Here is a 16,088-nt window from a genome sequence, read left to right on the forward strand (position 1 = left end):
GGAGGACCGGGGGGTTCCCGATGGCCTGGCCTGTTATGTGGCCTGCCTCACACAGGGTGACTGGCTGTCTACATGATGTGGCCTGCTGACTGGCACTGTGATACAGATCATAAATCAAAGCCCTTGATTGGTCTCTGTGTGTCATTCAGCTCGGGATAACCTCAGCTCAGGTGAGGTAAAGGACTCGTGAGTGTTTAGATAGTTAACTTAGTCTAAATTCTCAGTGGGTCTGAAACGGTTTGGTCACCATTATGTAAATACATATTTCCATTTAGAGGATAGTGATTAGTAAAATATGCATGAATAAATAAATAAAAAGTTAACTAGGTGAAAAAAGGAACTTTTTAAAACTTGTTGAGAGCTAAAACTAGTCTTTGCTGCTGCCTCAAAGAGGAGAAGGGAGGAGAGGAGGGAGACGGAGAGGTGATTCAGGAGCACAGACACACTCACAACTAAATGAACCAAAAATACAAAGGTCAGTGTTTTTTTCATATTGGAAATGGTATGTTATTGGTTATGGCCATGATTATTGAAATGTATACAGTTCTGTTTCATATAGGTGTTTCCATAGATCTAGTCTCTTTATTTCCTCCTCAAAGTGCACCAGATTGATGCATTTAACGAATTGTAAATAAAAATAAATCTTACCGGGGGCATGCCCCCGGACCCCCCTAGAGGATTTGAGATCCACCCCCACTTCAATCATATTGATAGGTTCCTAAATGATTTACACATTTTTTTTTAAATAGTAACCCATGTCCATGTTTATTTGTGGGTAGATTTAAACTATAGGGCTATCACTGGGCCCTGCCTGTGCCTGTACGCTTTGCCATCGCGTGAAGGGTCTGCTAACAAGCGACCAACAGAAAGGTTAATGTTGATGCACGTCACCTCAACCCTCAAATGTTGTTTTTATTAATTGTATTACCACATTGGTATCAAATGAACAGTAGCATTGGTAACACCACTTCCAAAGTTACAGTAAAATAAAAAGGACCCTGACTCGGACAATACACAATCCAACATGTTCAACAGAAGTGAATCAGTTATATTGTTTGTACACATGGTACTTTACATATATATCTGTTTGTTTAAGGTGTCCAGGTGATGCAGACAGGCTGGACGAAAGAGTGAGAGACAGAACTGGACTCCTTACAGCAGTGAACTTCAGCACAGGTACAAAGACTCTTTTTTTTCATACTGTACAAAGAATCAAGAAAGATATTGGTTTAAATGAATGAAGTATTGACTTGAATACACTTGATATACATTCCATTAAACAATACTAATACTAGATCACCTACACATCAGTAAGTTGAGGGTTTTTTCCATGCAAAAAGTTACATTTAGATTTAGCAATATGACTTTGTCAGCTTTCTAATTTAATGTATTGAAGGCAAAGATATTTGACACTGCTACTATTTATCTCTCAAATTGTCTGTAAAAACGTGGTAAGTTATTCTTTCAGTGAGACAACAGAGCAAGCTTTTACAGTTGCACTAAGTTGCACTAATAGTTAAATATTATTTTGATAATAAATATATTTCAATGTTGATGAACTTCATACTGTTCATTCATAATATCTGATTGTCTTTGTAGCTCACTGTTGAAATAAAAATAACATTACAATTACAAAATGCTTATATCTACAGCCCCTAAACACCAAACACACCGCTTTCATAAATAACACACTTGTTCTGCAATAATATGTTTTATGTTTCCTGTCATTTTTGTTAGGAAAAACATGCCTGAAAGACACGACTCAGCATCTCCTCTTTCTCTGAGGGTCAAGAAGAACATTCAAGAGGAAAATTAAAAGCTGATGTTATGAGATTTTAAGACCAGTACAGGACATTCACTAAGAAACTACACTTTTATTGTGAAAAATAGATCTGCACACCGAATATTTTTGTAGTCTATCAGGACCATCATTTGTTTGTGACGCTGCACCTCAGAGAAGGTGTGGTTATAGGCTTATAAAATGTGGCGAAAAATATAGTCAGCTGATCGAATGCACCTATTCCACATCTACACTCTATCAGCTGATTAGTTCTATTTGCCTCACTTTATGAGCTTCACATCACTTGTGCCTTGTACTGCAGAGTTTGCAACGTCACAAATAAATGGGGCCAATCTTCAGTCAGATGTGAAATCTTTCATTTTCAGTAAGAATAATCGACGAAAGGAGTGCAACTACCAATACAATGTATTGAAATGTGAACCAAAAGTGAATCAAAAATGTTTTAAATAAAAGCACATATGGACAGAAGGTGTAAACCTATTAAATGTATAAGTAAACACATTTAGTCAAATAAAGTGATAGACTAGGCCTGTGCAGTTGGCAGGCCCGGTTCTAGGGGGTGCATAAGGGTGCATTGCACCCTCAGTTGAGTCGTTATGCACCTCATTTGAAAAATGAAAAGTAAAGAAAAAAAAAATGAAAAGTGAAAAATATGACATCCATCCAGAGCAAGGCAGAGTTCATTGTGGGGGTCTCGGGCGGACGGCCGGGGACAAGGCAGAGTTCATAAAGGGGTGAAGGCCACAGCGGGCGAACTCAGGGGGCCGAGCATGAGGGCGAAGGCAGCGGCTGGAAGAGTCAGGGGGCCGGGCCCGAGGGCCGCGGGGGGAAGTCAGGGGGTCGGGCTCGAGGGCGAAGACCGCGGCACTCAGGGGGCCGGGCGAAGACCGCGGCTGGGGAACTCAGGGAGACAGGCAAGAAAGCGGCAACGGGACAACTCTGGAGGACGGGCAGGTAGGCGCTGACGGGACAGCTCCGGAGGCCGGGCAGGACCCGGTGTCGGCCGGACAGGAACCGAGCCGGTGGGGACAGGCGTAGACGGGATCCTGGACATGACATGGGCTGGTGTCAATGGGACCCCAGATGGAGCAGAGCAGGTGTCGATTGGACCACCAATGCAAACAGGGCAAGGAGTAGGCAGGACCCCCGGCGGGACAGGTGTCGGCAGGTTCCCCCACGGAAGAGGACGAGGAGTTGGTAGGACCCCGGCGAACAGGTGACGGCGGGACCTCCAAAGGAACAGGACAGGGGGTTGGCAGGACCCCCGAACGAAACAGGTGTCGGCTGGACCTCCAATGGCACCGGACATAGGGTTGGCAGGACCCCTGGCAGAAGAATTGTCGGGCGGGGCCTCCAACGGCACAGGACATAGGGTGGCAAGACCCCCGGCAGAAAAGTAGTTGGGGGACCCTCAACGGGACAGGAACTAGGGTTGGCAGGACCCCGGCAGAAGAGCGTCGGCGGGACCTCCAACGGCAACAGGACATAGGGTTGGCACGGACCTCCGGCAGAAGAGTAGTCGGCGGGACCTCCAAGGCACAGGAACATAGGGTTGGCAGGACCCCCGGCAGAAGAGTCGTCGGCGGCACCTCCAACGGGACAGGACATAGGGTTGGCAGGACCCCCGGCAGAAGAGTAGTCGGCAGGGCATCCAACGGCACAGGACATAGGGTTGGCAGGACCCCCGGAAGAAGAGTAGTCGGGGGGACCCCAACGGGACAGGACATGGAGTTGGCAGGACCTCCAACGGCACAGGACATAGGGTTGGCAGGACCCCCAGCAGAAGAGTAGTCGGCGGGACCTCCAACGGCACAGGACATAGGGTTGGCAGGACCCCCGGCAGAAGAGCAGTCGGCGGGACCCCAACAGGACAGGACATGGAGTTAGCAGGACCCCCAGCGGAACCTCCAACGGACCAGGATATTGGGTAGGGACTTGAGAGGGGACTCAAGAGGTGACTTGAAAGGGGACTTGAGAGGGAAATCGAGAGGAAACTGAGAGGGAACTCGAGAGGAGACTTGAGAGGGAACTCGAGAGATGACTTGAAAGAGGACTCGAGAGGGAACTTGAGAGGGAACTCGAGAGGAAACTCGAGAGGGGACCTGAGAAGGAACTTGAGAGGGGACTCGAGAGGAGACTCGAGAGGAGACTTGAGAGGGAACTCGAGAGAAGACTCGAGAGGAGACTCGAGAGGGAACTGGAGAGGGGACTGGAGAGGGGACTAGAGAGGGGACTCGAGAAGAGACTCGAGAGGGGACTAGAGAAGGAACTCGAGAGGGGACTCGAGAGGAGACTTGAGAGGAACTCGAGAGGAGACTAGAGAGGTGACTCGAGAAGAGATCGAGAGGGGACCCGAGAAGGAACTCGAGAGGAGACTCGAGAGGGGACCGAGAAGGAACTCGAGAGGGAGACTCGAGAGGGGACTCGAGAGGGAACTCGAGAGGAGACTCGAGAGGGGACTTGAAAGGGGACTCGAGAAGGACTTGAGAGGGGACTTGAGAGGGACTTGAGAAGGAAACTTGAGAGGAGATTGAGATGGTCGGTACACCAACAGGACACGGGAAGCTGGCGTCGGCCGGAGAGCCAACAGGAGACGAGGGGCTGGAGTCGGCCGGTATGCCGACAGGACACGAGGAGCTGGCGTCGGCCGTAGAGCCAGTACTGGAGCCGAAACTGGAGTCTGGACCAAGGCTACTGGGTCCGGTACTGAAGCCGGAACCATGGCTGCTGTGGCCGGTCTGGAACCGGAACCATGGTGTTGGGTATGGAACAGAAGCCTGGACCCTGGCTGTGTGAGCAGGTAATGGAGCACGGCAGCATGGCTGTGTGAGCCGGTACTGGTGCACGGATCCATGGCTTTGTGGGTCGGTTCTGGAGCCGGAACCATGGTGCTGGGGCCAGAACTGGGGCTGGAACCATGGCTGTGTGGGCCAGTACTGGAGCAGGAACCATGGCTGCTGGGATGGAACCGGAACACGGAACCATGGCTGTGTGGGATGGTACTGGAGCATGGTACCATGGGTGTGGGGACGGCACTGGAGCACGGAAACCATGGCTGCTGGGGGCTGTACTGGAGCCGGAAACATGGCTGCAGGGGCCGGTGCTGGAGCCGGAAACATGGCTGCGGGGCTCGGGCTGGTAGCTGGACCTGGGTCCCTCTCTTGGGAGCCTTTTGGAGGCTCCGTGTACCTCCAAAAGCCAGACGAGACCCATCAAAAGTTCTCGAAAGAAGCTATGTTGGGTACTGTGGCAGGCAGGGGGTTAGCATGCCTGGGGCTAGCAGGCCGGGAAACGCATGTCTGGAGGAAGTCCATGATCTAGCCAGGTAAGAACTTCACCAACCTGGTTTCTCTGTTGCCCTCTGGTACGCCTCTGCCAGGGCAGCCCTCTTTTGCTCGACACTGGTTGCTCCCCTCCATTTACCATAGCTGCAAGCCAGCAAGTAGGTACTTATACAACTCTTCAAATGGATCATCTTCTGGGTCCATATCAGGTGGTTCATTCTGTCAGGGTTGGGGGAAAAATAGGACCCAAATGCAGATTGAGGAGGGAAGCAGGTTTCAATATGAAAGAAAAGGCGAGCTTTATTACAAAAGCTGAAAAAACATGAATCCATGAACAGGTACTGTAGCTCGAGGTAGCATCCAAAAAAAGGTGACTGTGACCAACATGAAGGGAGACATGAAAGACAAACAATTAACCAACACCGAACACAGGAAGAGACAAGACTAAATACAGACAATCAGAACACCAGGGAAACTAACGACAGGAAGGAAGACAAGACACAGGGAGAACAGAATTGCAAAATAAAACAGTGATAAGATGTATCTTTTAGCAAAAATTCTATTAATGTTGACAAAATAAAGTTTCATTGTATTGTATTTTAGTTGTGTGATTTGTGCTCAATGTATATTAAATGAATAGATAGATTATTACATTTTTAGGTAACATTTTTCAAAAGTAAATGAGTAACAATTACATAATTAAAGTGAGTAATATAACTTCAAACAAATGAGTAACAGAAAGAATATGACTTATTTACTTCATAACAGTAACTATTACCGATATATAAGATTTATTAATAATGATAAACTACGGAGCCCTGGAGGGTTCATAGAGAGAAAATAAATAAAACGTGGACAACGAGCCACGCTTTAGTAACTCGTGCGCACGCTTTAGTAACTCGTGCGCACGAGTTACTAAAGCGTGCGCACGAGTTACTAAAGCGTGGCCACGTTTTATTTATTTTTCTCTCTATGAACCCTCCAGGGCTCCGTAGTTATCAAATTATTAAGTAAATCTTATATATCGGTAATAGTTACTGTTATGAAGTAAATAAGTCATATTCTTTCTGTTACTCATTTGTTTGAAGTTATATTACTCACTTTAATTATGTAATTGTTACTCATTTACTTTTGAAAAATGTTACCTAAAAAATGTAATAATCTATCTATGCATTTAATATACATTGAGCACAAATCACACAACTAAAATACAATACAATGAAACTTTATTTTGTCAACATTAAATAGAATTTTTGCTAAAAGATAACATCTTATCACTGTTTTATTTTGCAATTCTGTTCTCCCTGTGTCTTGTCTTCCTTCCTGTCGTTAGTTTCCCTGGTGTGTCTGATTGTCTGTATTTAGTCTTGTCTCTTCCTGTGTTCGGTGTTGGTTAATTGTTTGTCTTTCATGTCTCCCTTCATGTTGGTCACAGTCACCTTTTGTTTGGATGCTACCTCGAGCTACAGTACCTGTTCATGGATTCATGTTTTTTCAGCTTTTGTAAATAAAGCTCGCCTTTTCTTTCATATTGAAACCTGCTTCCCTCCTCAATCTGCATTTGGGTCCTATTTTCCCCCAACCCTGACAGAATGAACCAACCTGATATGGACCCAGAAGATGATCCATTTGAAGAGTTGTATAAATGTACCTACTTGCTGGCTTGCAGCTATGGTAAATGGAGGGGAGCAACCAGTGTCGAGCAAAAGAGGGCTGCCCTGGCAGAGGCGTACCAGAGGGCAACAGAGAAACCAGGGTTGGTGAAGTTCTTACCTGGCTAGATCATGGACTTCCTCCAGACATGCGTTTCCCGGCCTGCTAGCCCCAGGCATGCTAACCCCCTGCCTGCCACAGTACCCAACATAGCTTCTTTCGAGAACGCTTTTGATGGGTCTCGTCTGGCTTTTGGAGGTACACGGAGCCTCCAAAAGGCTCCCAAGAGAAGGAGACCCAGGTCCAGGCTACCAGCCCGAGCCCCTGCAGCCATGTTTCCGGCTCCAGCACCGGCCCCTGCAGCCATGTTTCCGGCTCCAGTACAGGCCCCAGCAGCCATGGTTCCGTGCTCCAGTGCCGGCCCACACAGCCATGGTACCATGCTCCAGTACCATCCCACACAGCCATGGTTCCGTGTTCCGGTTCCATGCCCAGCAGCCATGGTTCCTGCTCCAGTACTGGCCCACACAGCCATGGTTCCAGCCCCAGTTCTGGCCCCAGCAGCCATGGTTCCGGCTCCAGAACCGACCCACAAAGCCATGGATCCGTGCACCAGTACCGGCTCACACAGCCATGCTGCCGTGCTCCATTACCTGGCTCACACAGCCAGGGTCCAGGCTTCTGTTCCATACCCAACAGCCATGGTTCCGGTTCCAGAACCGGCCACAGCAGCCATGGTTCCGGCTTCAGTACCGGACCCAGTAGCCTTGGTCCAGACTCCAGTTTCGGCTCCAGTACTGGCTCTACGGCCGACGCCAGCTCCTCGTGTCCTGTCGGCATACCGGCCGACTCCAGCCCCTCGTCTCCTGTTGGCTCTCCGGCCGACGCCAGCTTCCCGTGTCCTGTTGGTGTACCGACCATCTCAAGTCTCCTCTCAAGTTCCTTCTCAAGTCCTCTCTCAAGTCCCCTCTCAAGTCTCTTCTCGAGTCCCCTTTCAAGTCCCCTCTCGAGTCTCCTCTCGAGTTCCCTCTCGAGTCCCCTCTCGAGTCTCCTCTCGAGTTCCTTCTCGGGTCCCCTCTCGAGTCTCCTCTCGAGTTCCTTCTCGGGTCCCCTCTCGAGTCTCTTCTCGAGTCACCTCTCTAGTCTCCTCTCGAGTTCCCTCTCAAGTCTCCTCTCGAGTCCCCTCTCGAGTTCCTTCTCTAGTCCCCTCTCGAGTCTCTTCTCGAGTCCCCTCTCTAGTCCCCTCTCCAGTCCCCTCTCGAGTTCCCTCTCGAGTCTCCTCTCGAGTCTTCTCTCGAGTTCCCTCTCAAGTCTCCTCTCGAGTCTCCTCTCGAGTCCCCTCTCAAGTTCCTTCTCAGGTCCCCTCTCGAGTTTCCTCTCGAGTTCCCTCTCAAGTTCCCTCTCGAGTCCTCTTTCAAGTCATCTCTCGAGTTCCCTCTCAAGTCTCCTCTCGAGTTCCCTCTCGAGTTTCCTCTCGAGTTCCCTCTCAAGTCCCCTTTCAAGTCACCTCTTGAGTCCCCTCTCAAGTCCCTACCCAATATCCTGGTCCGTTGGAGGTTCCGCTGGGGGTCCTGCTAACTCCATGTCCTGTCCTGTTGGGGGTCCCGCCGACTGCTCTTCTGCCGGGGGTCCTGCCAACCCTATGTCCTGTGCCGTTGGAGGTCCCGCCGACTACTCTTCTGCTGGGGGTCCTGCCAACCCTATGTCCTGTGCCGTTGGAGGTCCTGCCAACTCCATGTCCTGTCCCGTTGGGGGTCCCGCCGACTACTCTTCTTCCGGGGGTCCTGCCAACCCTATGTCCTGTGCCGTTGGATGCCCTGCCGACTACTCTTCTGCCGGGGGTCCTGCCAACCCTATGTCCTGTCCCGTTGGAGGTGCCGCCGACTACTCTTCTGCCGGGGGTCCTGCCAACCCTATGTCCTGTGCCGTTGGAGGTCCCGCCGACTACTCTTCTGCCGGAGGTCCTGCCAACCCTATGTCCTGTGCCGTTGGAGGTCCCGCCGACTACTCTTCTGCCGGGGGTCCTGCCAACCCTAGTTCCTGTCCCGTTGAGGGTCCCGCCAACTACTTTTCTGCCGGGGGTCTTGCCAACCCTATGTCCTGTGCCGTTGGAGGCCCCGCCGACAATTCTTCTGCCAGGGGTCCTGCCAACCCTATGTCCGGTGCCATTGGAGGTCCAGCCGACACCTGTTTCGTCGGGGGTCCTGCCAACCCCATGTCCTGTTCCGTTGGAGGTCCCGCCGTCACCTGTCTCGCCGGGGGTCCTACCAACTCCTCGTCCTCTTCCGTGGGGGAACCTGCCGACACCTGTCCCGCCGGGGGTCCTGCCTACTCCTTGCCCTGTTGCATTGGTGGTCCAATCGACACCTGCTCTTGCTCCATCTGGGGTCCCATTGACACCAGCCCATGTCATGTCCAGGATCCCGTCTACGCCTGTCCCACCGGCTCCGGTTCCTGTCCGGCCGACACCGGGTCCTGCCCGGCCTCCGGAGCTGTCCCGTCAGCGCCTACCTGCCCGTCCTCCAGAGTTGTCCCGTTGCCGCTTTCTTGCCTGTCTCCCTGAGTTCCCCAGCCGCGGTCTTCGCCCGGCCCCCTGAGTGCCGCGGTCTTCGCCCTCGAGCCCGACCCCCTGACTTTCCCGCCCGCGGCCCTCGGGCCCGGCCCCCTGACTCTTCCAGCCGCTGCCTTCGCCCTCATGCTCGGCCCCCTGAGTTCGCCCGCTGTGGCCTTCACCCCTTTATGAACTCTGCCTTGTCCCCGGGCCGTCCGCCCGAGACCCCCACAATGAACTCTGCCTTGCTCTGGATGGATGTCATATTTTTCACTTTTCATTTTTTTTTTCTTTACTTTTCATTTTTCAAATGAGGGTGCATAACGACTCAACTGAGGGTGCAATGCACCCTTATGCACCCCCGTAGAACCGGGCCTGCCAACTGCACAGGCCTAGTCTATCACTTTATTTGACTAAATGTGTTTACTTATACATTTAATAGGTTTACACCTTCTGTCCATATGTGCTTTTTATTTAAAACATTTTTGATTCACTTTTGGTTCACATTTCAATACATTGTATTGGTAGTTGCACTCCTTTCGTCGATTATTCTTACTGAAAATGAAAGATTTCACATCTGACTGAAGATTGGCCCCATTTATTTGTGACGTTGCAAACTCTGCAGTACAAGGCACAAGTGATGTGAAGCTCATAAAGTGAGGCAAATAGAACTAATCAGCTGATAGAGTGTAGATGTGGAAATAGGTGCATTCGATCAGCTGACTATATTTTTCGCCACATTTTATAAGCCTATAACCACACCTTCTCTGAGGTGCAGCGTCACAAACAAATGATGGTCCTGATAGACTACAAAAATATTCGGTGTGCAGATCTATATTTTCACAATAAAAGTGTAGTTTCTTAGTGAATGTCCTGTACTGGTCTTAAAATCTCATAACATCAGCTTTTAATTTTCCTCTTGAATGTTCTTCTTGACCCTCAGAGAAAGAGGAGATGCTGAGTCGTGTCTTTCAGGCATGTTCTTTCCTAACAAAAATGACAGGAAACATAAAACATATTATTGCAGAACAAGTGTGTTATTTATGAAAGCGGTGTGTTTGTGTGTTTAGGGGCTGTAGATATAATCATTTTGTAATTGTAATGTTATTTTTATTTCAACAGTGAGCTACAAAGACAATCAGATTATTATGAATGAACAGTATGAAGTTCATCAACATTGAAATATATTTTATTATCAAAATAATATTTAACTATTAGTGCAACTTAGTGCAACTGTAAAAGCTTGCTCTGTTGTCTCACTGAAAGAATAACTTACCACGTTTTTTACAGACAATATTGAGAGATAAATAGTAGCAGTGTCAAATATCTTTGCCTTCAATACATTAAATTAGAAAGCTGACAAAGTCATATTGCTAAATATCTAAATGTAACTTTTTGCATGGAAAAAACCCTCAACTTAACTGATGTGTAGGTGATCTAGTATTTAGTATTGTTTAATGGAATGTATATCAGTGTATTCAAGTCAATACTTCATTCATTTAAACCAATATCTTTCTTGATTCTTTGTACAGTATGAAAAAAAAGAGTCTTTGTACCTGTGCTGAAGTTCACTGCTGTAAGGAGTCCAGTTCTGTCTCTCACTCTTTCGTCCAGCCTGTCTGCATCACCTGGACACCTTAAACAAACAGATATATATGTAAAGTACCATGTGTACAAACAATATAACTGATTCACTTCTGTTGAACATGTTGGATTGTGTATTGTCCGAGTCAGGGTCCTTTTTATTTTACTGTAACTTTGGAAGTGGTGTTACCAATGCTACTGTTCATTTGATACCAATGTGGTAATACAATTAATAAAAACAACATTTGAGGGTTGAGGTGACGTGCATCAACATTAACCTTTCTGTTGGTCGCTTGTTAGCAGACCCTTCACGCGATGGCAAAGCGTACAGGCACAGGCAGGGCCCATAGTGATAGCCCTATAGTTTAAATCTACCCACAAATAAACATGGACATGGGTTACTATTTAAAAAAAATGTGTAAATCTATTTAGGAACCTATCAATATGATTTGAAGTGGGGGTGGATCTCAAATCCTCTAGGGGGGTCCGGGGGCATGCCCCCGGTAAGATTTATTTTTATTTTTACAATTCGTTAAATGCATCAATCTGGTGCACTTTGAGGAGGAAATAAAGAGACTAGATCTATGGAAACACCTATATGAAACAGAACTGTATACATTTCAATAATCATGGCCATAACCAATAACATACCATTTCCAATATGAAAAAAACACTGACACTTTTTTATTTTTGGTTCATTTATAGTTGTGAGTGTGTCTGTGCTCCTGAATCAGCCTCTCCTGTCTCCCTCCTCTCCTCCCTTCTCCTCTTTGAGGCAGCAGCAAAGACTAGTTTTAGCTCTCAACAAGTTTTAAAAGTTACCTTTTTTCACCTAGTTAACTTTTTATTTATTTATTCATGCATATTTTACTAATCACTATCCTCTAAAATGGAAATATGTATTTACATAAATGGTGACCAAACCGTTTCAGACCCACTGAGAATTTAGACTAAGTTAACTATCTAAACACTCACGAGTCCTTTACCTCACCTGAGCTGAGGTTATCCCGAGCTTGAATGACACACAGAGACCAATCAAGGGCTTTGATTTATGATCTGTATCACAGTGGCCATGTCAGCAGGCCACATCATGTAGACAGCCAGTCACCCTGTGTGAGGCAGGCCACATAACAGGCCAGGCCATCGGGAAACCCCCCGGTCCTCCCGATGGCCAGTCCAGGACTGGGTACAGGAGGCGTAGAGCGAGGGATCATCAAGTTAATCGATCGCTGATGGCGTCGTGGTCACGGACGAATAAAATAAAAATTAAAAATTAAAAAAATGGGTCGCGAAATATACTTGGGCGGCCGTTAATATACCTGGGCGGCCCACCCAGCATATGTGTGAAACCCTGGAGGTTGATTTCCCATACACTACTTTGACATTAGCTTGTCTACATACTTGAGCATAGCCAATTTAAATGAACCTTAGCGATGCATACAGTTATGCATCGCTGTTAATAAAGGCTAAATAAAATAGTCTAGCACCTCACAAAAACTCTGCTTTCTGAAAGAAGAGTGCATTTTGTGTTTTACACACAGGATAAATCAGATGTTAAACATCATGTTACATCCTTTTTTACTAGGATTATCTGGCCTTATTGTCATCAATCCCCACACACTGCCCTTTATATTATAAAACATTTCCTTTAGTGATGGTCAAGGCCGGCCCGTAGCACTGGCGACTGGCAACTGTCCCTACTCCCTAGTCTCCCTTACCCATGGAGTATGGAGTCAGGGATATTTTTGCTTGTTTGTCGCTTGTAAAGCCTCTACAACTCTTCCCACTGCTGTATGGTTCTACAAGTGGATGTGGAGGAAAAACGGTCATGTTAATATTACAATGGATAGGAACAAAGGTTAACACATACAACATATCAATCTTATAGTAGCTACCTGTATAGAGTTCCTGAGAAATAGGCAGAAATGATGTGTCAAAATGACATGATCAATTATGCAGCCCCCTTGTCCACTCCTGGTTTCTGAACTGCATTATGCTGCATTCACAACCAGGGCCGCCTTAATGCACGGGCTGACCTGGGCTGAAGCCCAGGGGCCTACGGAGATCAGGGGCCTATCATGAGCCAATAAAAAAGTTTAAAAAAAAAGTTTAATTAAAAAAAAAATTTTTTATTAAAAATAAACAAAGTCTTGGCTTTCAGAATATGAAACTTTTATTTCCAAAATCACACGATAAATACATTTTTGAAGCTTGTAAAGGGAAGATGACAGCTCTCACTCGCCACTCACTCCCCCTCCCTCCGGCTGACATTATGAATGTAAGGCGTTTAGTAATCATAGATAACACGGCAGGGTCCGTTACAGTTTGTTTTCATCTGTTTTCAAATAAACTAAATCTTGGCTTTCAGAATATTAAACTTGTTTCGGCAAATTCAGATGATAAATACAACTTTGAAGCTTCGGCATAATTACAAGCGGAGAACGGAGTAACTTGACGTCACAGCAGGCACAACAACAGCCGGTGTTTCTCGAGAGTGTTTTCCCCAGGAAACAAACACAATACACACAAATGCAAAAATACACAAACACACACACGTATACACACACACACTCGCGAGCTTCCCCCAGACCAGTAAACCAAACGAAAATATCTTCCCTCCGTAGTATTTTGATCATTTGCTCTGCTAATCAATCAGATCGATGGATTCCAGAGATTTTTGTCAAAAATGATGACTTTGAAACAGTCAGTGGGCACCACTTAACAGCCAATCAGAATGAGAATATGTTTCACATGTGACGTATTCAAATTGCGAGTGATTGAGTGACAGATGAAGGTTGTTTAGGAGAAAAAGTTTGAGAAGAAAAAGTTTGAGAGTGGCGCTCGGAAAAGGAGTTTCGAGACAAGCGGCTATTACAAAAAATGCCGAAGCTTACAGGTTATTTTAAACCTGTAGGCCAGGATGAGGAGGAAGGACAGATGAGTTCTGTACCGAGCGGCAGCGGTGCCGGCCGCGGGGCCTCTGAGCCAAGTAGACCGTCTGGTTCTGAGGAAAAACAGACAGGAGGGACATTATCCGTTGGAGGAGATGGAGAGGACGACGAGGACTTGCTACGTGGAGGGGAGCCAACGGCAACCGGACAAATACATGAGGGAGGCCCGATACGTCACTCATCTGGAGGAGAGGACCAGGCGCGCGTAGAGCAGAGTGGAGAAGTGCGATCACAGAGCCTGCTGAGGCTATACATGACTTTGATTTGTTGTTTAAATAGGGGGCCTACAAAAATTATCAGCCCCAGGGCCTGATGGCAGGTTAAGGCGGGCCTGTTCACAACGGACACGATGCGATACTCTCATCGCTCTAATCGCTGGAGTTTTACCGTGGCTGTCAGCTGTTTACTCCTGTCACTCAAACAGGACGCGCTGGAGAGGGGGCGGGGCTTATATCCATGTAAATACTCTGGTGGAAACCAACTACGACAACATTTACCTATTTTACCGTGATTTAATTGTAATACACGTTTCAAAATGATGCCGAAGTAACTAAATACTGATAACGGTTAGTAAAACCATGCTTTGACAAGTGTGCAGACAAGATGGCGAAACACTTTTAAAATGCGTGTTCTCTGAATGGAGCTATCCCATTCTCCATTCGATCAGATCAGGCTAAACTAACCTGTATCTGCTCCCTCCAAACTCACAACAACGTCCTAAAGACAGAATTAAAGCAGCGACTGTATTCGCCATGACAGACAGACAGACTGTTTAACTTTTGTCTAGTTTCTGAACAGATATGAGGAGCTGTGAAGAGTTGATTAAAGAGACTCTCACACACACACACACACACACACACACACACACACACACACACACACACACACACACACACACACACACTTTTGTGTACACTGCTGAATGATGTATGTGCAGAGTTTGACCCTTGAAGGCTGTTTCTTCTGCTCTGAAATGGAATATATTTGTTACATATTAATAGAATTTTATATTATTTGATTTGATTTGTTTTATTATTATTTTTTTTACCTTTATTTAACCAGGATAGGTCTCATTGAGATTACAAATCTCTTTTTAAAGAGAGTCCTGGCCCAAGAATGGTAACAGCACAGTTTCAGACAGTTTTACAGTTACAGACAATTAAAAAAACACACAATCACAACACAGTCATCACCAAGTTTAGCCAAATCATTTACAGACACAGCGGCCTGCTTCAAGGTCAGTTAAAGTTGCTTTGAGGGATTTTGGATTTGTGAATGGGAGAAGTAGTAGATGGAAAACATACCAAACACTAATTATTCAAAGTAGAGTATTTCATTTTATATACGGTAATACTAAGGAGGCATAGGCCTATATGATGATATAATGCTTGACATTATTGATATTAAAAAAGTGATTTGTTTTCCATGTCATTCGTGTGTCAAAGTGAAGTTATTTATTTGGGAGCTCCAAATTTGTTTCCCTCAATGGCCTTTGTGCTCTGGCATGTGGCCTTTGCGCCCTGAAAAAATGTGAGACACCAAAGGCCAAATGGCCTTGCCCCTAAAATGACGAAAATCCAAGCCTGGTGCCTACCCCAAATAAGGATACTATTCCAGCATTATTAACACTTCATAACCTGAATATAAATCTAATTTGTAATGTTCATTTTCTAATTCAAAACTAATTTACACCAAGGATTCCTTGGGCACAGAAATAACACATGTATCCATAATGTGTGAGGCATTACACCTTTAGCCCAGTTTAGCCCTGAGCCTGTTTTTCAGGTCTCTGGCTCGAAAATGACATTCCCAGAACAAATGACCATATCTTCCCTCCTAAAAGGGTTAAATTAATAATCTTTTTTCTCAAAGTAATCAGAAACCTGTGAGTTGGATGTAGAAAAGTAAGAATCAATATAGATGTTATTTTAAAGAAAATTCAGATTGAACATAGTAAAAAACTGTAAATTATAGTGACCGTCCAAAGATTATGTTTTACTTATAGTGAAAACTAGGTGAAAACTCCACCTCTGAGGTGATCTGGGTAGAAATGGGGGTTTTACCGTTTCTCTGGCACCCATTGGTCGATTTTGGTGATTGACATCTCTTTCTGACCGTTAGAGCCAATAGAATTGAAGGGGAATCTCCCCACACACACACATGGTAAAACAAAAAGGTGGGGGCTTCGAGCACCAGTTTTGCACCAGAGTGAAGCTGTCTCTCGGTCTGACATCTCAAAACCGAAAAGCAGGTTTTTTGCTCAT

Source organism: Pseudochaenichthys georgianus, chromosome 4 (assembly GCF_902827115.2).
Source record: "Pseudochaenichthys georgianus chromosome 4, fPseGeo1.2, whole genome shotgun sequence".
NCBI classification, from domain to species: domain Eukaryota; kingdom Metazoa; phylum Chordata; class Actinopteri; order Perciformes; family Channichthyidae; genus Pseudochaenichthys; species Pseudochaenichthys georgianus.